The following is a 15641-nucleotide window of genomic DNA, read 5'->3' on the forward strand; positions in this document are numbered from 1 at the left end:
ACAAAGGCTACTGTAAAAGGAGTTGAATATTTAACCCCACAAACACACACAAAAAGTCAAAGAGCATTAAAGGGAATACCTGAAATATATATAACTGTCAGTCTTTTCTATTTCAGTAAATACAAAACTAAAGCTTTTAGTCTTCAAAAAGAACAAAGCAGGATTGCTTGCACTTTTTGATGGCCCCTTTTAGACATTCTGTTGACTATATTGTTGCATACACAATGTAATAGATTCAGGTGTGACAGCTGCATTTAAATGCGGGAGTGAATTCCATATTCTTTTTTTTTTAGTTTGTGGAACACAATCCACTCCAAAAAATTTGATGATTGACAATGTAGTTACCACTACAGCATTTTGGTATCCAATAATAATATAGTATTACAGCTAGCAAAAACTTGTTATGGTAGGCAGGGGTGCCACTATTGTTTTTAGACCCACTGGACAGTATATTTTCTAAAGCCCCCTTGGTAGATACTATTTTTTATTTATGCATTAAAGGCTGCTTTACAAAGTGCACTCTTGAAGTGTTGTCAAGCCCATTTTTGTTATATACAGTTAAGTATACAATGCTTATTAAGTGTCTTGAGTTTAAGCAGAGAGTCAAGACACATCTTTAATAATTTGCACTGCACACATGCAGTGGAGAGACTACTCTGGTCCACTTTAAAATATATAATTGACAACTATATGACCATGTACACAATGCAGCAAAATTTATTTTTGTTAGTTTACTTTTTTACAGCTTAATCCTGTTTTGGTCACACACAGGGATGACAGCTGCACAGAAATTCTATAGTAGTCAACATTTGAAGAGGATCAACACTTTATATCAAAGTTGTCTTAAAATCGTTCAGCAACACGCATTCTTGTCTTAGGACAATTTTGAAAACTTTTTGTCATCCATTTCATATGTGGACTATACACAACCAAATGAGCAACAAGTTTTTAATAACGCATTTAAACTAGTATTTAAACTAGGATCTTTGCTTCATATGAGAGATGCAAGTAAGAGAGCCAATTGTGTCATTATTCTTGCAAGAAAAAAAAACACCAAATTGGTATAAGCCAACAACATTTTTCATATGACACAGCCTCAAGAAGGTGATGTTTTTCATATTATATGCTAAACTACTCTTAAAGGATCATGAACCCCCCGTTTTTGCAGTTCAAATCTACTTCCAGAATTTTTTGTAAAATTTTTCAAGATGGGCGTGAGGCGCTGTGAACTGAGGAAGCAGTGGGTGTGGCCAGCAGAGCAGGGGAAAAAGCAGGGCTTTTGTCTGTTGGCTCACCAGCTCAAGATGAAAAAATCCAATACAAAATATGAGATGACGCATGATTTTATAGTTTAAAAAATGTAAAGAAATAAACAGTATGTTGTAAGTAATTCAATGTTGTTACATATACGATAGGCTGTTTGTAATATATAACCACAATTTGTTAATCATTATAAAGATAATCATGTTTATATAAATGCTATAAAAGACGCTATAATTTCCTCCTCAGTCCTGGGTCTGAATGAGAATGTGGATAGCAGTACTGCATGTCTCTTTCCCTATTTATTCCAACCATTAGCCCAGCCGGTAACTTTGCTGATTTACCTTGTTTTCAAATGATTAGAAATATACGGTTCGCAGGATTCGTTGGTTTACCATAACTGACTGTCAGAAAAGTCATCCATACAGAGATTGGTTTGTAACCCAATGTTTTTACACAAATGTTAAAACAAAAAAAGTTACAAATTTCAAAAGAGCCTGGGTTGTAACAACCCAACAGTAAACTTAAACCCAAACACAAAAAAGTAACACAGGAAAATATCTATTATTATTATTAACATAATGATTTTAATTGTTGCATTAAGCCAAAATAAATTTACCGTACATTCCAAATGGCTACTTCAGTTCAAAAAGAACAGTAGTTCAGTAGGAACAGTAACAATAAGCTCAAGTAGGTAGTAGGTCTTTTGCTGCTGTTGGAATGTTTTAAACCAAACATCTGCAGTCAATGAAATATACAAAAAAAAAAAAAAAATCAAAACGAACATTTACATCTCTATTAAGCATTGTCAGCTTCTGATTTCATTTATGAAAATGCTTAATTAATAAAGGGCAGGTTTAAATATGGCTTATATTTAAAAAGCACACGCCCATTTTTTTATCACCAAGCCAAACCAAATAGTTTACTGATTTTATAATGAGAGTCAATTGCCATGCAAAGTTACTCTATTTTGATGGTCCACTTTAGAAAATAAAATAAAGTAAAACCAATAAAAATAACTTATAAATGGATTGAAACAAAATGTTCTTGAAACAGTCATATAACGACATTTATATAGGTTTGGAACAACAGGAGGGTTAGTGAATGATGACAAGTTTCCTTTTGAGAGAACCATCCCTTTAATAAATCAACTCCTACTGTGCAAAGTGTTGTTGATTGTGACATCTATGTTTCCAGGTCATTAATAAAGAACACATAATTAGAAAGTATTGATGAACAAGTGTCTAAAATCAGCACATGCTAATTAAAACAATTTTAGTATACTGGTGGGAAGCGAGACAGCTTGCAGTAATTACTGTCACATGTAAATTTCTCACTGTTCATGGCTAAGAGAGCAGCTTTTCCCCGTATGACATGATATTGATTTGCATACTTGAACAATCCATTATGAAAATGTATTATTCATAAGGTGGAACGCTTACTGCTTTTCATTTTGTGAGTACATTATCTGAAACACACTTGACTGGGACTTTGTGATGTTCGACAGAGATATACTGTATGCAACTATTGATAGTCTTTCAGAAAAAAATATTGCAGGCAGATGAATAGGTTACAAAAAATTATTATCATTGGGTTTATTACATTATTAATCAACAGAGCTTCTCAATGACAGCAAAGTACCTCTAAATGACTTTCCTATGCCGGTCTTCTGAGAGCACAAAATCACAGTGACATTTTTTGGCTCAGCTGGCTGACTTTGACGACCGGCTTGACGCACCTGAATGCCTCAATCCTTCCCACACATTGACACACCTGTTCGCTAATCCATTGGACACAGCGGAAATGTGGGCATGCTGTTTAGGTTTGGTAAACAAAGTTCCGAAAAGGGCAGAATCTACATTGTTGCTGATATCATTCATGACAGTTTTCATTTAGTGTAATAAAGGTTAAATTAAGAAACGTGAAAAAAAACGTTACATTAGCAGCGTTACATTACCATCACATTCATGCAATTCTCCAATAATAAAAGCTCCAACTAATGCAGAGATGCATAACACAGAGATGTAGATGTCTGGTTCAGAGGTCACTCTCAAACAGCTTGCTGTTGCTCAAAATGACCAGTTTGAACAATAAAAAAATTTACATGCAGACCTTTATTTTGCCCTGGCATCATGAGACAATAATTTGATTATAAAACATGTCCTCTTAATCTTTTTTTCCTTTTTTATATTATTTACAAAATTAAAAATCTTAATACCATTTATTTTTGTATTGTTAAAATTGGAAAAAAGAAGTAAATATCAAACAACATTTTATTTATCTTTCTTATTTAACTATAATATAAATTACAAAAGTTGAGACTTTTTGTAGAAGGCTATGAAATCAGCCATCTGATTTGTTAAATCTCTTCAACTTGCATGCAAATCAGAAGGTGATCGAGCTTTCTGTGTTGCCGACCCAAGGCTCTGGAACAGTCTCCCTCTGAACATAAGGATATCTCTCCATCATTGGATCCCTTTAAATCTCTTAAAGATTTATTTTTACTCCCTTGCCTTTGAGTGATGCATGCATATTATTTCTTATCTGTATTTTAGTATTTTCCTTTTCTTATATTTTAATACATGTTATTTTTTATGTTAAACTTTGGATCGACTATTGTTGTTTAAAAATGTGCTCTATAAATAAAGTTTACCTTGCCTTGCATTTAACTGGCAAAAGTACAAAAAAATAAGATTTCCAGCATTTTCAGAGACAAACTTAAGTGTATGGTAAATGTAAGCACATTTTGATTTTGATGGCTGCGGGACACTTAAAAATAGGACAGAGGCAAAATAAAAGTGAAAATGTAAAAATATATCTAAATTAAAAGGTTTTAAAATCCAGAATAAGAAGATGCACTGGTGATACATGCTGACTTCATGATTGCAAGCAAAGCTGAATCAGTCACGGCTCACTATAAAAGTCATGTTAGAATATGTTATTTCTCAATGCCAACCTGATTTCAGTGTTTTATCAACTATATAACATTGCCATAAGATTCAGGTAATTCTGAGAAATCTCAATCTGTGTAGACTGTAGAGCAATCCAGGAAACTTCAGCTAAATGTGCTTAACATTTGAGCTCTCAGATCATGCTGCATGAAAAAAGGTCATGTGTGCTGTTAAATCATATTGTAACAATTTACAATAACAGTACATGAATACTGCACTAATGTGCAAACTAAATGTTTTTTTATTATGAACTTATGATAAGTTAAGGTAAGCATTAAACAACAGCTAACTTTAACAACGACGAGTCACATTTTTATGTGTGAATAATGACTAACTTAATTATTTGTTAGTTCATGTTTGTCAATGAATGTACTGATTAACACTTTAAGCTAGATGTAACCTACTATATGTAAAAGAATACTAAAAGTGTTATATTAAAAGTGAATATTAAAAGTGCAACTTGACCAACATGAGTTGTCAATGTATTATTATGTTGTTACTTGGAGAGGCACGTTATTAATAACTCATTCCTACCAACTAATAAACTTCTGTGTTTAAACTGTTTATTATACTGTTTAATAGACAGAACATATTTACTTATGTTTTTATTGATGGACTTGCATGACCGTTAAGTTTAAATGTAAATATACTTGTAAAAACTAACAGTTATGCAAGCTTTGGGACATACTTCCTTATTAACAGACAGTTCTGTTGCTTAGCTACATCCCCTGTCAATCATCTCGACACATCATCCACATTTGTTTCATATTTAATTAACAACCTTATTGGAGTTGCAGCAGTAGGTTAATCTGCCATTCATGAGTCTTTCATGCAGAAAAATCTCCTCAGGTCTTTGGATAATAATGCATTCAGTAGTTAATGTCCAAACACGTCTTTATATAAGTTTACATTGTTGATGCAGATGACATATGACACAGAAAATGTGCTTTAAATATTTTACAATTGGCTAGACATTAGTTCATAGTCATTCAAGTAACTTTATCAAAGCCTTTCTACTTGACGTTTAGTCTCGTGTGTCACAATGTACAGTATTGTGGCCAATATTAGCAGTTAAAGTACACTTCAAATTATTACAGGGAATAGTACATTATTCAGAAACCTTTGGCTTTTTTCAGCATACTGTGGTTTGGGACATACTAATTCTATTTTCTAATACTATTTAGGATGGATATTATGTATATTGGCATGCAGCATTACTGTCCTTAGTCCATTAATTTCCAGGTAATTAAACATTGTAGTTAAAAGTTTGGAAAGTTGTAGCAACTAGAATCAAAATATACATTCCCCAGGGTGTGTTTAATTGCTCACAATGTTTCCTAGTGAGATTACAATGATAATTTCTTCACCCTTATTTTTAATTCTGTCTAAGCTCATATTAAACTTATGATTGTGAGACAATTATTTTGAAAACGGGAGAGGCAGGGAAACTAAAGCCCAGCACACCAGTGCTCTATCTCAATCAGCACCATAGCTCCCGAGGTCATTCATCAGTAGGCCGTTTACAAAAATTCAGGCTCTAGTAAGTGTAGCAGAGGCTAGCTAGTAAGTGCTGTGCAGGTAAACCTCACTCCTCTGACCTCTAAAGGTGCTCTAGCCACAGACGCTAGAGGACATGGTCTTTAGCCTTCTTGGTAGAGCAACCGACTCGCATGCTGAAGGTTGCCGGTTCAATACCAGCTCGGAGAGTGGTGTTGGACCGACGGGGTTACATAAGGACAGTGATGAGTTTCACCACACAATGGTACGCACTGAGTGTGACATGAGAATGTCCTCATTTTACATCAAAACAATTTTATAGAGTTTATAAATCACAGCAGAACTAAAAATTTTCAAATATTAATTTTAACACGTTTGTAAAAGTACATTATAGCTAAATAATTTGTTGGTTCCCATACTACCATATATATATATATATATATATATATATATATATATATATATAAATATATATATTAGCGCTGTCAAAATTAATGCGTTAAGGCATGCGATTAATTTTAAATAATTAACGCGTAAAAAATTTTTACGCAATTAACGCAGTTCAGGTTTTTTTTACTTCCTGTTGTGGTGGACGTGTGTTCAACATGCAATAAATGTGGATAAGACCAAGGAAGCACTTTTTGAAGGCAAGTTCCAGTATAAAACAATTAGTTGCATCACAGGTATCCAGAGTTTCATGCAATTTCGGTGTTTAATTTTTAACTTTCAACATCTGTTGTAAGTTGATACCGCATGGCGAACAGAAAGAAAATCCTCCGCATTTCGTGACTCGGTGTTCCTTTAAGGTAATAAAATCACTGCTTAGGCTACACGGTAGAATTTAAATAAGAGTATTATCATAATCATATTAAAATCGGAGTATTCCTGTCTTATGTAAATGTACTCAGAACGTCTGGGGCCTCATGTACGAAGACTTGCGTGGAAATCTTACTAAAACATTGCGTACGTACAAAGCTGTAAATGTGCGTACGCAGAAAAAAATTCTGATGTATGAAACACTGCGTACGCCAAATCTCACGCATATTCTTTTGTACATCCGAATGAACGTGAAACTGAGCGCAACATGCACGAGCACAAAACCCCTCCCTGCCTCCTCCCCCGTATGAATATGCTAATGACTATTATAATGGCAAAACCCAACGAAAAAGCAATGGCAAAATCAAGCAAAAAGAGAAACTTTGAACAGAATGTGAAATGGAGGTGCTGCTTTCGGAGGTAGACCGGAGAAAAGCGGTGTTATTTGCAAGTTTGTTCTCCGGAATTAACAACAAAAGAAAAAAATAGAGTGGGAGAGTTTAGCTGATGCGGTCAACAGAGTTGGGTCTGAACATCGCACTGAGTGCATTTAAAAAAGAAATAGTGTGGTTTATATCTTTAAAATGTTGCAGTACCCTTAGCAGTCTCAGTGGCGCACCTCATACGACGCATGTGATCATGTACTGTTCGAGCATAAACTCGGCTCGAGTCCAGCGTCTGATGAACTCTTTCTTCTTTCTTTCCCCGCTACATATCAGATTTTACCCACTATTTATCACGAGAAAGACAAGTAGGAATCATCAATAAGTTTGTGCATCATATTTTATTTGCACATTTATTGAATGGAAATGTTTCTGATTCACGCATGCAAATTCATCTTCAGATAGTGTCTTTATAGCAATGAGCGTGCGGTAGATTGCTCAGATTACATTGGGAAAACAGGCGACCGCTGCAAATTGTGCTTTAATGTTTAGCTGGTCAACTGTATGGTATGGAAATCTTACATACCTACCAGATGAACCCGTCTCATACAGCTGCCAATGCAAGGCTCAGACACTTTGTAGAGAAGAATTTAACACAACTGCCTCTAGGAGTCGCCAATGGAAATAAAACAGACACGCACAAAAAATGTGCGTACGCCAGCCAGAAAGCTGCCGTGAACCTGCGCACATTCCCACGTTCAGTTCATTGTTAGTAAATCCAAACGTGAGCGATTCTGAGCGTGAAACCTGGAGTACGCAAAGTTTTTGTGCGTACGCAGCGTTGATACATGAGGCCCCAGGTGAATTCACGAGCTGTCAAAGACAGGGCATTACTCTGCCTTTCAGCATGATCCCTCCAAGTTTAGCGTGTTTCCTCATTAAACGCAACGAAAGCGTATGCTTCGCGTCGTTGTGTAAGAATCCTTGTGAAATACAGTAATACTTTAGGACGCTTAGTTTAGGACGCTTAGCAAATTGGATGAACGTGATCATGCGTGTTGAATCTGAGGGGAGTCGCTCCAGTATGGAAGGCCGTTGGGGTCAAAACGTTTGCCGCGCGTTGTGTGTGTCTGTCTGTGTGTGTGTCTTTGTCAGGCCCGTTGAGGGGTGTCAGGGGTGGAGTGAGCGACGTATCTGAGTAGGGGCGAGAGGAGTGTGCAATGTATTTAACGACCGGTTTGCAAGAAATTATCATTCATTTGCGGGCATTTGGGAGTCTCTGTGCACTTGCGGGATACTCCTAGTCTTAGCAACTGGATGAATGTAAAGGAGGATTAAGCAAAATTGTTTCTACTCTATAATTAATGTTCTCAACTCACAGCAATAAAACTTTATAATGAGTGCAACAGTTTGTATTCTATAGTTTATTATTATAATTTTTCATTTTCCATATCTGCTATTTCTGTATTTTGGCATTTTTTTACAGTCCACTTAGAATCCAACATGGAAATCAATGTTTTCTTTATTGGCATTGATTGTTTTGAAATTTAAATGTCATTACCATGCCTGTGTTTTAATTTCGGTAATAAATATGGCTGTCAAGCCAGGATCTTGATGGTTTATTGTGGGTATGTTGTTTACATGAAGAAATCTGTGTTACAAGTTAAACAAAAATTCTATTAAACAATTATATTTTGAATTTAAATATTTTTTATTTTTTGTCTTGCGTTTACATTAATTTTACATTTAAATAGCCAAAATTACAAGTTTCACTATTTTAAATGCGATTTATCGCGATAAATTATTTTAAAAAGGTGCGATTACTTAGTTAATTTTTTTAAATCGATTGACAGCACTAATATATCTGGGATATTATATAATTCGCGGACATGATTGAGCCACTATAAATATGTGGAAGACTCCCCGAGCATGTCTGCATCAAATCAATCAAGTCTACTATGATTTCTTTTGAGTGGACACCAATACACTTGATAAAACTCATTTGTTTATGCAGAGGTTGATATTAATTCCTGCATGAATTTTCATGTACGTTAAAGCTTCAAAATATAAATGTAAATACATCTCTGTCGGTCCTATAATTAATTTGAGTATAAATATAATTTAGCCTATAATTCATCCCCAACACAACTCAGGAGCAAAATAGATTACTCTGGTGGCTTCTAAAGCTCCTCTTTGGAAAAGATAACAAGGCAAGTCAGTTTGTTAAAATATGTATTTTTTACATGAATATAATATATAGTATTATATATATATATATATATATATATATATATATATATATATATATATATATATATATATATATATATATATATATATATATATATATATATATAATTATAATTATTTTGCATGTGTTTATTATTTCACTAAGCATCATGCGCTGCATGTTTGTGTGTGTGTATATGTGTGTGAGAGAGTATGAGACTTTGACATGAGGTGTGGAGCATCAGAGTAGAGCTTATTAATATTCACAGCTCAGATAATTTGTCCGTTTATAAATGAGCATATGCATAATTTCTATAGAATTTTTTACCTAAGCCACAAACCTACCATGTAGATAGCAATTTAAGTGATTGATTCAATGAACTCTGTGACACCTGTAAAATAACATTCAGAAATGCAAAGCACAATTCATAAATATAAATGTTATGTAAATTTATGGTTATTGAAGTGATCCACAAACATTAATTTGCAAATGCAAATTCAACAACCAATTTGCACATGTAGAAACCAAAAAGTGCCCATTTTGTACTCAAACTTGTATTTTTTATTAACCAAATCCTAATTTGTGAATGTAAATTAGACATGCATATAAAGTTCTACATTTTCTGAATGTGAATTAGGTTACATATTTGTGAATTAATTTTTAGCAAATATACATGTTCCCATGAATGTGAATTAGTTTACATATTTGTGATGCATATTTTGAAACTGCATTAATTTGGAAATAGAAAAGACCACAGAGATGGGGAAAAAGGTGTAATTGCATCCTCATTACATGCAGTTTAATTATTTTGTTGCAGACGTGTTCCAATTGTATGTGCCAGATGAAAAAAACTGTTGAGAAAACGAGGGCTTGTTTGCTTTTGCTGAAGCTGTAAAAATGTGTTTTAGTGCTGTCCGAGGATGCACTGAGGCCTTCATGATCTCATACAGAATTTATGTCCACAGAGGCTGAGCTTCAGAGCACCTGAAATTTAACAGGAATGGAGGCTTTCCAGGACTCTGCGAAAACTCTGTCTCAAAGTCATGAGTCCCATGAGTGATTCATATAGACCACAGTCTTCTTTGCCTCACCTATATTAAGCCTTTGGGGAATCAGTTAATCGTCCTTTTCTACTCTGAATGCAATGAATTCCATTATAAAAACCTTCTAATTTTTTCTAAAATCTGTCTGCTGCCTTCCTGACATTTGGGCGGACATACCCAAAAAGATGAAGCTTCAAACATCTCATTAGGCATTTAATTACACATTAATACTAGTTTTCTGTGCCCGTTTGCCAAATCTCACTGAATGAAAAATTTTCTTATAAATCATCTGCTTGTCTGTGTGTGAGTGAGCTGTGCCAGAAAAAAAAATGATTATGGCTCATCAGACTGTCAGCGAACTGACTAAGAGGATCTGTTATTCACACCACCGTTCGTTTATTTCTGCAAAATCAGTTACTTTTGAGCACTTTGCATAACATATTCCATGACTCGTGACTGACACCTTCACACAAATTACTGCATATCAGCGCCCCAAATGCTGCTTTCTGTTCAACCTCGATGCTAATAAGCTAAATGTTACATAATAATCCTGGATGTAAGCAGATATTGTCAAATTACAAAAAACACTTCTCTGAGCGGAGCTTTTCAGAGACTGGCATACAGCGGATTTAGCAAGGTTAACGTGTAATTTATTCCGTGGGCAGAGCAATTAACATTTAAAGCCATTAGCATGGCTGGATATACATATAAACTCCGACATCTCGCTGGTGTGTTTGACATGCGCCGCTTATTATGCTCTAATAATTCATTTGAATTTGAATGTGTCTCTTCTAGTGCAGGCCTACAGCGTGTAGACAATATGTGTCATGACTTGCACTAACAAGTGTCTGCTGTGATTCGGAAAACCGCAGCTATCTTCTGCTCGCTGGATTGTTGATTAACCAGTGTTTTATATCCAAGTACATTGGATGTGGTAGAGTACATTAATTGCGTGGGCGGTCTCCCTGAAGAGGGATAAAATACTATAGTCTATTGATTTTTTTGTATAAGGGTGTGCTGTCCCTAGCAATATGTTGACATGCTGTACATACTATACTGAACAGGGCAGAAACTGCAATCTCTGGGACTACAAGAAGATTTTCTTTAGTTGTTAGACCAGCGAATATTGTCCTACAAAAGCTTTAACGGGGATCACATAAGTAAGAATCATTGGGATCATTGAGTAGCTACAAAAAGAAAGGTGAAAAGGTTAGTCTAAAAGAAAAGGAGTTTTTTTCCCCGCATTATGTATTTCATGTATATGTGTGTGGGGCGATTGGAGTGTGAATTATTGAACTTTCGTCCTTTTGGCATGTGCACCTGGAATAACGATTTAATGATTTAATTCTGGCCCATTCCTAGCACAAAGCTATCGATTGGATTCAATAGACTTGCAACTCAGTGCTGTGGAGTCCTATGGATTAGTTTTACGGTTGTAGAAGTCTTGAAGTGTATATGCTAATGTGGAAAAAATCTGTTAAATAACAGTTGCCTGTAGCATGTGATTAATTTGCAATTGCACATTGCAATATGAAGCCTTGATCTCTGACATTTTCTGACGCTGATACTTGAACTCTGTAGTTTAAGAAAGTGTCTTGATCGATGTTTTTAGATGCGTGAAACACACACACAATAAATGAGAAAGTATTTATGAAGAGCACTGGCTACTCATTACTCTGATATTGGACAAGAAAATAGGGCTGCTGGCTTCCAAAGATTTTGGAATCATTTCTGATTGGTGGGGATGCTCAGATTAGGATTTTCGGAGCCGATACTAAGTACCATTTCCTTGTCAAAGTGATCGGCTGATTCAAAGTACCGATTCTGATGCTTCAAGCTTGATAATGCATAAAGCAAATTTCCCTCTAAGTATGACACTGTCATTAAGTATGATGATAAGTGAGGATCTCACCTTATTAGAGAATAAAGGAAGGATGTGCATATAACATGCCATGGTCAGAAGCAGCTTTACATAAAATAATAGATAAAATAATCAAAAACACAGAACTGTTTCTTTGTTGGTTTACTAATACCTCTATAGAAAATGTTGTTTTAGGTATCTATTCCTGCCTTCTTAAGGCTAACCAAAAGCAATTTTTAATACCAGTGATTTGGGCTAGTGAGTTATCTGAGGACCAGATTGATTGGGAAACGGTTTCGGAAAACATGTTTTGTTCTTTAAAAAAATCCAAATCACCAGTTAAAAGTTTTTTCACAGATTGTACTGGACACCAAAGACTCGAACCAGTCTTTTCTGTGTGGAGTTGGCATGTTCTCCCCGTGTTGGTGTGGGTTTCCTCTGGGTACTCCAGTTTCCCCCACAGTCCAAAAACATGTGGTTTAGGTGATATGGAATAACTATATGAATGTGTATGGGTGTTTCCCTGTACTTGGATCCAGCTGGAAAGTCATTCACTGTGTAAAACATATGCTGGATAAGTTGGCACTTCATTTCGCTATGGCGACTCCTGATGAATAAAGGAACCAAGCTGAAGGAAAGTGAAATGATGAATATTGATTTTATTCAACATACAGTATATTGTCTGTTTTGAGTATAACTTGAAATTCCAGACAGAATTTGTTGTGTTTTTGAGCAACACAGTAAATGTTTCACCCCCGAATGAACTAGTGTGTTTGACTCTGAGTAAATGATTCAGTGACTCACTCACTTGACTCACAGTCTTTATGCATTTACACTGATTGTCACCCCCTTCTGTTCATTAGTCCCAATGCTGTTAGTCTAATTTATCAGCACTCTTGGAAATCCGCTCGCCCAATTAAATTCAAGGAATTCAAGCAACTGTATTGTGCAGATTAAATTAAAGTGTGCAACTTTAAAGGAGGCAAGACTAAGATGTTAAAACTACTGCTGGACACTTGAGGACATTTTATTTTTAATGCTACACTATTTGCTTGCCTCTAATAGTTCCACAAATCATTCTGAAGGTTTAATCAGTTGTTTTACAGATATCCATTTTCTTTAAACCATCTTTGTATATGGCATTTTAAAAAATAAATAAAGTGTAAATATAAAGACAGGTTTAAAATAGATGAATGTAGAAAATGTTCTGTTGGAATAAAATGAATCAATTCATATTACCAGTTTAATATTTTTAGAAAGAGCTCATTTTTAAAACAGCATTTGATCCTTGAGAATATGAAGTTCAGTTGAATAATGAATATTGTAATATGAAGTGATCTTTATAAGTGATTTAAATACCACAATCCTGAACTCTAATATCATTCCATGAGAAAGAGTTGTGAGGAAAGTAAATTAAGGAGTAGATGTGAAAGTACATGCTTATTTGATGATGAGGAAACTTTTCTGAAGGTTGAAAATGAAAGAGCGAGAGAGGGAGAGAGAGAGGGGGAGATGTAGTCAAATGTCATTATGTCCCTTGCAGCCATTAACTGTACGCAGAGCATGGTAAGTAAATCACAGCTTCATCGTGAAAGTGAAGGTGCTGGCCTTCTCCACAGCAACACTTCATCAAGTACCACGGTCATTTCCTCATCAAACTCTTCACTCTGAATGGGAGAAAAAAAAATCTAATTACCAGCTTGTGCATGCGTGTTTGTGTCCATAAAATATGGCGAGTAACTCTTCAAGGGCAAGGTTCATTATCTTGCATCCTATATAAACGTCTTTACGTTTACTGTATATTATTTCAACTGACTGTCTGACAGTAATATATCCTCTATAAATAGTTTTCTTCATGTCCTCTTGTAATAGCTTTGCGGGAGAGCAATGACACTGCTCGTGAAGTTCAATGATTTTGTGCGTCTGAAATAAATCATGAACACCTGCATCATGAAAACAGTCTGAATAAATGTCTTAATTACACAGCACTTTATGCAAAAATCCTGATAATGTTTGTTAATTAAATTGGTAGTATGACCATCAAAGATTACTCCATTTATTTTAATGGTAATTAGTCACATAATAGGATGTATGAAAGGTTACTTTCTGATATTTGATAAGTCCGCTTAGGCATTGGTGAACTGTTTGCTGCCAAGATGTTTTTCTGTACTCACTGGTCAGTATCAATAATGTACATTGCCTGATTCAGATAAACCTGATAGAAATCTAATTGTTAAAATATCAAGGTGGGTGGGGTGGCACGGTGGCTCAATGGTTAGCATATTCTGCCTGTATTTGCGAGGGTTTCTTCCCGGTACTCCACAGTCCAAAGAAATGCTATATAGTTAAATTGGGTAAACACAATTGGCAAATAGAATGAGTCTGTATGGCTGTTTTTCTATACACTGGATGGTGTATTGTTTGTGGCTGAAGGGCATCCACCACATAAAATATATGCCAGAGTAATTGGTGGTTCATTCCACTGTGGTGACCCCTGATAAATCAGGAACTAAGCCGAAGGATAGTGGGTGAGTATAGTATCAAGGTTTTCACATTAAAATTAAGTATTTAAAAGTAGAAGGCAACTGACATGTAAAAATGTTAAGTAATAAAAACAGGTCCTCGTGCTTTTGTATGGGGCTACATTACTGTCAATATAGTCAGAAAAGCATCTTCTTTTTTTTATTTTTTCTTCTGAAAATCCAGCTCCGAATTGTGCCTTGTTTATAAACAGATCTTCAGTAAATGAAAGTGAACAATTGATGAAGATTTTACTGATGCAGTCTGGAACCTCATGAAAAATATATTTCATCTATATTTTCCAAATCCACTGCACAGCATGCTGTAGTCTGCTTTGTATCTTCATTGTTTAGTTTCTGCATATACTTGTGTTTGCTTGTTATTTACCAACTATATACTGGAATTGGTGGGTGAAGCTAATCAGGCAGTGATGTAGAAGTAGGCATTGATCTCCTTTTGTGGAAGTGGAGTTTAGACAGAATGTTACATAGTAAAGTCACATATTTAACAACCTGTAAATCTTTAACAAGTTTAGATAGATAGATAGATAGATAGATAGATAGATAGATAGATAGATAGATAGATAGATAGATAGATAGATAGATAGATAGATAGATAGATAGATAGATAGATAGATAGATAGATGATAGATAGATAGATAGATAGATAGATAGATAGATAGAGAAAAGGTTGAATACATTTTATCGGATCCACATTTCACATTTCAGTTCACTGCAGCCCTTTAGAAAGGGTTTGTGTTCAGAACCGCAGAGGCGTTCAACTACAACATTGTTCTTTACAGAGGAAGATCTAAATCCTTTGTGCCTGACAGTTACACACTCTACTGCTTACACTCAGACAGATGGATTGTCTGTAGCCGAGCAGCAGTTATAGGAAACCGCACTGGATGATTACAAGAATCATCTGTGTAATATAACATCAGGCATTTGATGTTTGCCATTGGTTGACATGATAGTGAGCAGTTTTGCTAAGGCAGGTGTGTGAGAGTTTATTTATTCCCCGTAGACTCTATTGTGAGTTTGAGTGCTGACACAGGTGTGAATTTGAATGGAATCTAAA

At 35.2% G+C, this 15641-nt stretch overlaps 1 protein-coding gene across 6 annotated transcripts in view; it reads left to right on the forward strand.

Moving 5' to 3' along the window:
- The window catches only part of mdga2a (MAM domain containing glycosylphosphatidylinositol anchor 2a), a 349723-nt gene that overhangs the window by 5218 nt on the left and 328864 nt on the right, over positions 1-15641 (forward strand). The window contains exon 3 of one of the 6 annotated variants that reach the window (XM_073928615.1): positions 10103-10193. The exons of the other annotated variants lie outside the window; for them this stretch is intronic. The gene's annotated coding sequence lies outside the window, so the exon portion shown is untranslated. The remainder of the gene's footprint in view (positions 1-10102; positions 10194-15641) is intronic. 6 annotated transcript variants of the gene reach the window in all.

Source organism: Danio rerio, chromosome 17, assembly GCF_049306965.1.
Source record: "Danio rerio strain Tuebingen ecotype United States chromosome 17, GRCz12tu, whole genome shotgun sequence".
NCBI classification, from domain to species: domain Eukaryota; kingdom Metazoa; phylum Chordata; class Actinopteri; order Cypriniformes; family Danionidae; genus Danio; species Danio rerio.